At 37.0% G+C, this 11,295-nt stretch overlaps 1 protein-coding gene across 1 annotated transcript in view; it reads left to right on the forward strand.

Annotated features, from left to right (window-relative positions):
- The window catches only part of Ndufaf2 (NADH:ubiquinone oxidoreductase complex assembly factor 2), a 274,128-nt gene that overhangs the window by 196,584 nt on the left and 66,249 nt on the right, over positions 1–11,295 (forward strand). The gene's annotated exons all lie outside the window — the stretch shown is intronic.

Genomic DNA, 11,295 nt, shown 5'->3' on the forward strand with positions numbered 1-11,295 from the left:
CTCCACCCTTGCCCCAGTCTGAGGGATGCAGCCTCCCCGCCAGGCGGGCGTTTGTGGTTGGGGGTGGCTTGGGCAAGGAGGCTCACACGTTCCACCCGAAGTCAAGGCGAGGGTCCCAGAACGACTCCTGAAGGACTCTGGCGAGTTCACTCTGATTCACACCAGGCTCCTGGCGTCTCTTGTAGTTGGATAATAGTTAAGTAGTCCTGCCTGGGAGACAAAGCAGCAGCTGAACCGGGGTGGATTCACTAAATCTGGTTACTAAGGGGAAATGCTGACCTGGTGTGGGGGAAAGGTTTTGTTGTTTGTTTTTAATTTAAGAGTATAACTCATTTCACAAAAGAATAATCGATACTTTCCCAAAGTAAACTTGATAAATAATTAAACTGGCAGGGCATAGAGTTCCCCCAAAGATACTTTTTCTTTCATTACACAAATAAAGGGATGCAAAAGTCAGCAAACAGGGTGAGTGAATAGTGTCTTCTACAGAAACTGAAAGATTAGTTCTAGTTTGGTTGGTGCTCAAATTTTGTGATTGCTTACACTGAACTCCTTGCTCCGTTTGACAGCCTCTGACAAATGTTACAAAACCTCTTCACTGCTGTGTGCCAAATAAGGCAGGTTTTTAATTCTGAAAGACTATAGAATGTTCTCTGAGGAGCAAGGTGCAACATGTATAACTAGGTATAACAACAGTAACTATTGTTTACCAAGGAACAGGCTTTGGCAGATAATCTAATGATCGTTGGGCATATGTTAATGTTTGTGTGTTGTATTACCAGCAGTTGTTTTCTTATTCTTTTTTGAAAAATCCAGATGATGGTTTAGACCTAGCCTTTACCCGTAGTAGCCAGAAAAAGACCCAGTCACTGGATTGTGTCACTGAAAACTAGGATAAACTGATTTCTTAAAACTTGCCCAAACATTGACTCCAGGATGGGGTCAGAATTTTATTATTTTAATGTCCTTAACTTGAGAGGCCAGTGTGTAGGTTATTCTTTCAGTCTTGGATAGACAGGCCTCTATGTACTTCCTCTTAGTCGTTACTCTGTTGTATTTCTTATTAAAGGCATAAAAAGAGAACATCTCTGTAGCTCATTGGCTATAATCCAGTAGACCATGTCTTCACGGTCTAATTTTACTGATCTGTGGCCTTTTCAGGGCAGGTGGCAAGCTCAGCAGTAGCTTAGGAGTTGCCATGGCTGAGCTATATATACTGCAGTCTATATTGCCTTAACAAAAGGTGTTAAGATTGGCTTTGATACTATGGACTCCAATCTATACTGAAGAATCTTAGCTTGTGAGTCTCACTACTGATCTCTATATACAGTACTCAATCTCTGGGAGCCTGTCCGGCTTCTCTATGTAGGAAGCATGCTAAGTGACCTACCTCCCTGGCATCCATTCATCTTTGAAAATCTAAAGTAGACTCAGCCAGGGATGTAGCTCAGCGGCTTCACACCCGCCTAGCAAGCACAAGGTCCTAAGTTCAATCTCCAGCACTGGAAAAATTTAAAGTAGACTGAATTGGACCATTTTTCCAACTGAAACTTCATAAACAGCGGTATCGTAAGGTATATTTAGTGTGCATATCATTGGTGGTTTTCTTAAAGCCTTTGTATCCAAAAAAATCCTTAACCTGGTTTTTAGTCTCTGAAATGTCTTTCAGAATGTTACAACCAGCTCTCAGGAACTGATTGAGTTCAAAAGTCAAAGGTCCACTGTATTTGGCCATTTGAAGAATTTTTTAAAGAAATTTATTGAGTACTTGCTATGCACCAGGTACTGTACTGAGTGCTTCTCATCTATTATCACTAATTCTCAGACTAAACAACTTTCCACGATGATTTTCTTGAACCCAATTTAGAGATAAGGAACAAGAAGCTTGAAAAGTACATCAGGATTCTAAAGAAATCTCACCAAAATCCCTGCTCTTTCAGTGTTCAAAGATTTGACAAAAATGTTGATTTCATAAAATGAAAGTATGTTTTTGACTATAATTGTTAGCTGAAAATAGCTAAAATGCCTTTGTACTTCAGAGTTGCCTATTGCCCAGGTGGTGGCAGTATGTCTCAAAGAGCTAGTCTTCTGGGCAGGTTTCCCAGCCTTGGTAGCTAGTTTGTGTCTCTATCCTACATATGTGACCTATCATCTCCACTGGGCCCTTTTACTGTTACAGTGGTGCATCCTGCTGTTCTCATTGTCTTCTGTGGGGATCACACTGCCTTTCAGCCAGTTTTACTGTGAAGTATTTACCAAATTGTTTTCTAGAAAACCCATTCAGGCCTATCCAGTAAGAAAAATACTTTTCAATTATTATTTTTTAACCATTATTAAATATTATGTTAGGAACACCTAAACTATTTTAGCTAATATTACTAGGAAATGCTTGTTTGAATTAGAAGGTGTGCTTTATGTTTATGTATATTAATGGATACATTAATGGGGTAATGAAAAGCTATTAAAGAATTTTCAAAATTAAAACAAGATTAAATAGGGAACAGTACAGAGTTATATAATTCAGAAGGACCATTAATTAGTATTTAGCAAAATAACATGTTAAACCTTTGGCCAGAAATTGCTTGGGATAAACTTTTTGTATCTTTGTGAGGCTGCTTGCCTTCTAGAGGTTTCAGATCAAGTGTTCACAAAGGCTTTCCAACCCTATCACTTTTTTCCCCTCAGCACTTACTTATTGTCTGTTTTCTTACTAGAATATACATTGAGATCAGTTATCTCAATAAGTAGAACATTATTTTAAATACTTGGTTTCAAGATAGTACATTGTTCATTACCAATGAAACTATTAGTGTTTGAAAAATTATGAAATAATTTAGATCCTGGGTACTTGCAAAGCTCATATTAAAGTAAGAACTGTTGGAAGATAGTTTGAAAGTGATCAGAGATCTCCCAGAAAAAAAAGGTCTAAAATTCAGTGAGATGTTAGGAAAATTTTTTAAATAAATACAGTTATCTTGTTAATGAAAGAAGTCTAGTTACTTTCCAAGTAGGTAAAATTATTTACAGGAGAGTAGTGATTCATCATCTTCATTGATAAGATAAAAGGAATTAGTCTTAGGCCGTAGGTGCTAAGATTTAAGATAAGAGCAAGCCAGACTAGAGATCTACATAGAGATCTTTGAGAATGGAATAAGAGTGTGTACATAGATTAGATGCTCATAAAGATATTTTCCAGCTTTTGATTCCCAATGCAGATAGTAGGAGAACTACTTGGATTAGGCAGGAGAGGTGCCTCTTGTTGCTGATTCCTAGCTGCCCAAGTCTTTTTCCATATATTTTAGAACCAATTTCATGTGTTTTTTTTTTTTTTAGCTCAGTCAGTACAGGTGGTTATATACTGTTGCTTTGAGTAGCTTGTAGATACGTAGTTTTGCCAGTTGGGTGTCTTGCCATTTTTTTTTTTAAACAAACTGTTTACAGTGCTTCATCTCCAGAATGCACTGTACTAACTGTACTGTACTATATTATTTTCCACAATAAAGTGTTTTAAATAGGGCTGCAGCAAACATTCACTTCAGGTAGAAGGTACCCTTTTGGATTAAAATGGTCTAATAAATTCCTCTGAAGCTTCACAAATTAAAATTGTAATAGACACTAAAACTGTGTATCTGTATGATCTTATCAAGGATAGTGTCTTCTGTGTCATGCAATGCCTTCTGTATAAAGTCCCATGTGAGATAATTTAGAATGTGATGCTAAGAAAATTTTGATAACCTAGTTTTATTTCTGATTGATAGTAAGACCAGGAGCCAAATTTAAAATGCTTTTTTACTATCCATTCTAACTTGCTTACCTGCATTATTTTTTAAGTACTGAAGCTTGAGCACAGGCTTTATACATGCTATGCTGACCTACACCCCCATCCCCTGAATTTCTTTTTAAGTATATTTTTCCTAGAATGGGTATCATGTATCATTATGGAATTTTGTCCATGTGGGAAGACACTCTAAGGTCTTTGTGAAAGTATTAAAGTATTAGAAAAACGGAATTTTGCAGAAAACCTGTGATATCTAACAGTAGTTATTGGCTAGTAAATTTCTTCCACTGATCCTAATTTTTGTTTATTTTTAAAATCTTTTAACCATCCAGAACCATTAGTTCTCATTCAGAACTAGAGAACATAGGAAATCATTTGGAACTTTATCCCAGTGTCTGGTTCTAAAATCTAATCTGTTTTCTTAATAACCCTCAGAATATAATGTGTATATTTGGAATCTAGTTCAAAAAGTGAACAAAAATTTACTGGTGCCAGGCTATAAATATAGTTCCTTAAGCCATCACTTACATTCATATCATGGTCCCAGATTCTTTTTGCTGAATTCACAGTTTATGTTTTTAGGCTTCCTGACTTAGGAAGTGAACAATCTAAAAACTTCTAATCCACATACGTCCTTATGAAGAATAGTAAAAGTGGTAAATATGATGAATTTCTGGAGATTGTGAATTTCAATTTCTACTGAATTTTTAGATTTTTCCTTTATCAGCTAATTTCCCAGTTCTGTAGCAAGTAGGTAATACTTGTTTTCAAACAAAAAATGGACCAATATTCTCTTAAAGTTGTTTTCATCTCGAGGTTGTTATACTCTGTTGCAGTTGTTGATTTGTACTGTTCATGAGTATAAGTGTACAAGAATCTGACTTAATCTTATCTTAGGTTCATATTTGATCTCAAGTAGACCAAAGAACTCATTTAATATTTCTGTACCTGAGTTGTCATATCTATAAAATAATATTAATACTTGTTTCTTGTAACACTAGCCAATTAGTGAATAAACATGTTGCTTCCTTTTATTAACAAGGTAGTAATGTATAAAATTTATTTGTCAGTTGATTGTTGGGAACTTGCACAGATTCTCCTGGAATTAATATTCTTAGTAGTGGTTAAGTTCCTCATTCAATCCTGTAAATTGTATCTAATATGTAGTCTAAGTAGAAAGAATGCCTTTGAATAAAAATGAGAGAAAATACTAGTAAGAAAATAGCAGTAATTAAGAGAATTTTTTATTGCCTTATACCACCATAAGATTGTATGGAGTATGACAGAAAATGGATTTGTTTGGATCCTTTTTTTTTTTTTTTCCAAATTTTTATACCATAGAAAGTATGAATGCTTTGTCAACATTTTCTGACTGTCTTACCATATATGCATTCCAGGAATCACTTTTTGTTATCTGTCTTCAAATCTGTTAAACACTTTCGTATCATAGGAAACTACATATGGGTCTATAAATTATTCATGTGTGTATATAATTCATATGGAATATATTCATTTATATTAATTTGTGATGTGCCCCTTCTTTTGTGACTTTATTTTCTTGAGAATGAAGTACAGACTCCTTAGAGGAAATTAATGTGCCTTACTAGTCTGTCCTACCCTTTTTATGTATCTTCGGCATGATAAAGGACATTTTATTTCAGATCTGTGCAATTGTAAGAAGTGGCTTTTTAGTGGTTCAGTGTACACTGGTTCAAAATATGGATTCTGGAGCCAAACTGATTTGAATCCCACTCTGCTGCTTCTAGATTGATGTGGCTACTATGAGAATGCACTTCAGAGACACACATATCCCCCAACTACTGGACACTTAGTTGACCAATAGCCCTAGCTACTGTTCTCTGAAATCTCACTGTGTTTGTATTAAGACTGGTTCTCTTACAGCTCAGTGACTAAAAATGACAGTTACTCAAGCAGGCCTGTTTCTAGAAAACATGGACGATTCCTCTGATAGCCAGCTTCAGACTCAAGGACCCCTCCTTCATTTTGCTAGGCCTTCCTTACTCTGCATGGCACTGCAGGACACTTCCACAGAGCTTTGTTCCCTCTGTACTTGGTGTCAGATTGGCATTATTATGTGATAATCCACTCAGTTTTTCCCAGCTGTGCCCCGTGTCTCAAAAATCTTGTATGTTTAGTCCTGTACTTGTAAGGTGATAAAATTGGCCCAAGTCACTTCATTACCTGACAGATCAAGGAACTGCTTCCCTGTTGGTAGATAGTCCTCGACATAAGGTTGCAGCTTAATTTCACCAGTGTTGACCTGACACAATGTCCTAGTGAAAGGAAATGGTGTGATGATACAGGTACAGTATTTGAAGACTGGTGGAATACTGTTTACAAAGACCAGGAATTGACTAGTTGTCCCTACCTTGTTGCAGAAAGTATATAAATGAGAAATAGATTTAGCCAGTTAATTGCTAAGTATGAGAGGCTCTCTGGTAACTGTTAAGGTCTTAATCTCTTTTAGTGGAATGATAGACAGATCTAGTTGAACTGTGGCCTATGAGCTAATTGTTAAAAGACACAACTCCAGAGATAAATGAACATTGAATATTTAGCCCAAGTATATCTGCTAATGTGAGGGTGGAGAAACATAGGATCCTGAACATGGAGTAGGATCATCTGGATGGATACTCTGTGACTGACTTGGACCCTGTGGTCCAATTAACATGTCTCCTGTGCTGTAAGATGAAGAAGCCTCTTGCCACAAGGCAACAGTCCTTTCTCCCTCCATGAATGCCCCACTTCCTGTGCTCACTGCCAAGCCAATAACTAGGACTAAATCCTGGTATGGCCCAATTGAGACATGCTGACATGTACTGGCAGGAATCACGAGAATACTCCTGGGACTGAATTTTAAGGGTGCTTGGGTCCATGGATTAAAAGCAATCCTAGGGGGTAGCGCCAAATAGAATACTGAAATGCCTCTCCTGCCAAGGTAATAAATCAAACAAAATTGTATCATGGAGGGGAGACAGATTAGTGCCACCACTTAAGACCTGAAGGGTGAAGGGTAGTTCCAATTCTATCTACTTAATTTACCAAGCTGGTTCATAAACTGAATGAAACCTGGAGAATGGCTACAGACTACTTCTGACTTAAGTAATAGCACTTACCTCAGTTTTTGTGCTGAACTCATGCTAGAGCAGATTAAAGCCTCAGATACAAAGAATGCAACTGTTGATGTAGCAAATGTACTTTATTCCATTTCAATTTGAAAAGAGGATCAGAAAATAGTCCACCATCACATATAGCATATTCATTTAGATTAAAATTTGACACAGAGCTATGTAAACTCCAACCTTCAATCTAAACATGATGAAATCTGAATCATCTCAACATATCTTACCACACTGATCCATTTTATTGGCAACATTTTACTGATTGGACAGGATAAACAAAAAAATAGCTTCTGTACTTATGGTAAGATACAAGCACCTCAGATGAAGCTGGATAAACAGTAAAGATTCAGACTGCAGTAAAGTTTGTAGAGGCCCAGTGCTTAGGAGAGTGTCAAGATACTGGGTAGGCCCCTTTTGGTTCTGAAGGCAGTGCATTTTACAACTAGGAGTAATGTTCCAGCTCACATACCAAGTGACATGGAAAGCTGCCGGCTTTGGGGGCCAAAATAGGAAAGAGCTCTGCAACAGTTCCAGGCTTCAGTGCAAGCAGCCCTAATTCTTGGACCATATGACCCCACAGACTCCAGAGCACCCATGGTGGGGAAAGATGTACAGAATTCAGGGCAAGTTCAGTGGAAGAATCACAGCACATGCCTCTGGGATTCTGGAGCAGGATGATGCCATCTACAGCAGAGAATTGCATCAGTTGAGGCAGCTGTGCCATGTGGGGCTTTTAGAGACAAGTCTTGACCGTGGGACGTGTGAATCTTTTTCCCAATCCTTGAGAGTGATTTTCTAACTCCATTCCAGCAATATTTATTAACTGACATTCTACTCAAAGCAAACATTTTCCTTTCCACATTCATTTTTACATTTATAACAGACTCATGGATTCTTACACAACAGATGAAATTTTGTTATGATTATTCATTTTGATATTCTAATTGTCCTAGATTTAAACAGTGAGAGCTCCGGAATGTCTGTTTCCTTGTGTCTTCATAATTCTTTGTGATGTATCTTAGTTTTTGGTATAAGAAATTACAGCCTCATCTTATGTTTTCTCTGTCCCAGCCCTAGAATCAGCCTTTTCTCTAAGGAACCCTTTTTCCTTTCCATGAAAAATGATGTTCAGAAGCCATGACTTAAGTGCCAGGGTTGATCATTGCTGCTAGTGTATCATTGCCTTGTAATCCTTCTCAGCAGGTTATACATTGACAAATACCTATCTTATCAATCCAGTAAGAGCTAAACTTTGTACTGCTTTCTTCAGTTCTACTTTAACACAACTTTCTAGTCTTCCCTTTTGCCATATTTGTAACTCCCTGAAGAGAAAGAAACTGGCCGCTCTTAGCTTCATTATATTTCTTCATTTGCTAAGTCTGAAATACACAGTAATTTTAGAATTGCTAACTTACTCTATTAGGAAAAGAAAACTTAAAAGATTTTAGGTGACTTGTCTGTTTCCAGTTGTCTTTCAGTTTAGCAGCTGAAATGCCATCTGTTAAGGTTAATGTCATATTTAACCCCAGAAGAACCATGAGCAGGCCATAATCAATGGATAGCTCATGGGTTTGTTATGGGCAACAGAATTCAACAGTTTCGTGCCTACTGTAACTAGCAGTGTCTGATACAGAATTGTTTGTGTTGGGTATCAATGGATGATAACTATCTTTCAGATCTTAGTGATTATAATCATGTCATTAAGAGCTACCCCCACCTCAGCTGAGGAAAAGGGCAGATATTTCCCCAGTGATACTGTTTAATTTTTTAAAAGCAAAGTATAGAGGCCATGGATTTAGCTCAGTGGTTCCAACTCCTGCTTTGCAAGCACAAAGTCCCAAGTTCAATCCCCGGTACCAAAAATAAGTAAATAAAAGCAAAGTGTAATAAATTGTTCATAAGTCATTTCTACCCTTCCATAAAAACAAGTCTCAGTTACATCTTATAACCTTATATTATGAACACATTCTTTTTAAAAGCCTATCAGGTTTTACAAGCTACAAACATTTTTGAACAGATATTTAGGAAATGACCCAAGGAAAAGGGTACTCAAAGGCAGTACTCTGAATCTGGAAGGCTGGAGCTCTTTCTCTGCGCCAAAAATGAATTGATTTTTAGATGATATTTTGTAGTTGGAATAAAAGTTCAGAGTTTTGGATTTTGTGTAGTGTGCTGTCAACATCAGGCTTCTAGAGTTCAAGTCATTTGTTCTTTTATTATGGTTTCTTTTCCCTTTAATACTTTATATAGTTTTGCTAAATATTGCTAAGCAATTTTAACTTGCTTAACAAATGGCAAGCAATCCAAAGATGAATGAATTATTTTGTATTGATAGGATCTTTGAGGAAGGCTTAAATTATGGTTGCTAACATCAATATTCAGTATTGCCCAAAACATTGGCTTTCCTTTGTAAAATAAGTACATCTATAATTGATTACTTTTATCAGCTTAATACCAGTATGTTAACCTCCCTATTTAACTGGATTTTTTTAGATTACTATTATCTGCCCTTTACTAAAAACAAATTTTGTGTCAAGTCAAATGTTTGCCCTATTTTCTATCTATAACTAAGAAAATGTTAGGAAATGAAAGGAGATCACTTTTTAATCTTTGAAAAGCACGTTGGCCTAATTCATCAGGCCATTTGAAGGCTACAAACTGACTTGTCTTTGTATTATGTTGTCTGAACAACCTTAAATCAGTGCATCTATAGTTAGATAACAAGAAACATTAATTTATTATTAGTAAGAACACCTGTCAGTACATTTTCAGTTCATCTCTATCAAAGCTTATTTCATCAGATTTATAAGGAAAACATTGATGTGCCTATTCCTAATGTTAAGACATCCAGTAGTTTTTGAGTCTAGTATCATTAAATATCTGTGGTAGGCTGCTTCTATGTCAGTTCCCAGTGATACCTCCTTCCTGGTATATGTGCTCTTGTATTACCTCAGTGGAAGTATGAACTAGTCCTAATAAGGTACTTTTGATGAACAGAATATGGTGAAAGTGATGGGATATAATTTCCAAGATTAAATTATAGGAAAACTCTTGCTTCTATCTTGCTCACCCTTGTTTACCATTCATTCTATGAAACACTCATTTTCTTAGAGGTGAGTGGCCAAACTATGAGCTGCCCTCATGAAAAATAGGGGATTTGAGAAAGGCTTTAGACCAGTAGACAGTGAGAAAATGAATTCTACTACTAATCATATGAGTAAGCTGAATTGGTCTAGTATGGGGTCTGGACCTCAATAATTTTTTAAATTTTCAATAGATAATTCCAGTGGATACTGTAAATGAAGCACAAGATCAATGTTAAGCCCTTTCTGAGTGCTACATACAAACAGTATAACACTGAACAGGATATGGAGCTTGCCCTGCACTCATACTTGAGGGGAGAAGACCAACATGTTTTTGTTTTTGTTTTTTAATTTTAATGAGATAAATGCTCCAGTAGAGTTACAAGGCAATAGTGAGCACAAAAAAGGAACTCTTTTTCCCCAAGGCAACCTGATAAAATCAGTGCTATGCCAAGTTTTAAACTAAATATAAAAGCTAGTCAGCCACTACACCTGTAATCCCAGTTACTTGGCAGGCTGAGTCCATCATAACGAAATGTAATTTGGTCTCAATTTTTTTAAAGGGCTGGAGATGTAGCTTAGCACTATAGTACTTGGCGAGCGTGAGTGAGGCCCTGAGTTCAATCCAAAGTCCTGAGGAGAACAAAAATTGTGAAATAAGCATTCCATGTGAGGGAATAACAAGAGTTTAGGCACATAGTTGTTAGAGATCAACCAAGGAGATCAGATGTTCTTACTTGAGCAGTAGGGCAGGGACAACCTCCAGCAGGATAGGGGGAGTGTTGAAAGAACTCAAAATTAGGGGTACAAACCAACCAGGCAGTGATCTCAGCAGTCTAGGAATGACAGAAGAGGATGCAACTTAGAGTCGTGGCAGAGGAGGTAAAGAGTCAATGGGCAGATTGATGTGCTGTTCTGGATGTATAAGGATAGAACGTGAAGGAGCTGGTTCCGACTTCCAGGTTCTGGCTTAGTGATTATGTAGATCGAAGCCTGTAACTGGCAGCAAATAGGAGGGAAGCTGAAGACAGAAACACAATGTTCAGTTTCTGACTTAAGTTTAAAGCCTCAGAATAAACAGCTGGTTGCTGTTAGCTCTTGAGATGAAAACCAATTTGCCACATGACTTGCCAAAAGAGCACATTTTTGTAGATACTTTAATGTAGTATTTAGAAATAGTTAAAAATATAGCTTTTAGGGCTGGGTATTTAGCTCAGTGGTTCTGCTACCTGCCTCGCAAGCACAAAGACCCAAGTTCAATCCCCAGTACCCCCCAATATATATATATATA

This window comes from Fukomys damarensis, unplaced genomic scaffold (genome assembly GCF_012274545.1).
Source record: "Fukomys damarensis isolate Sample0158 unplaced genomic scaffold, DMR_v1.0_HiC HiC_scaffold_1, whole genome shotgun sequence".
In the NCBI taxonomy this organism is placed as follows: domain Eukaryota; kingdom Metazoa; phylum Chordata; class Mammalia; order Rodentia; family Bathyergidae; genus Fukomys; species Fukomys damarensis.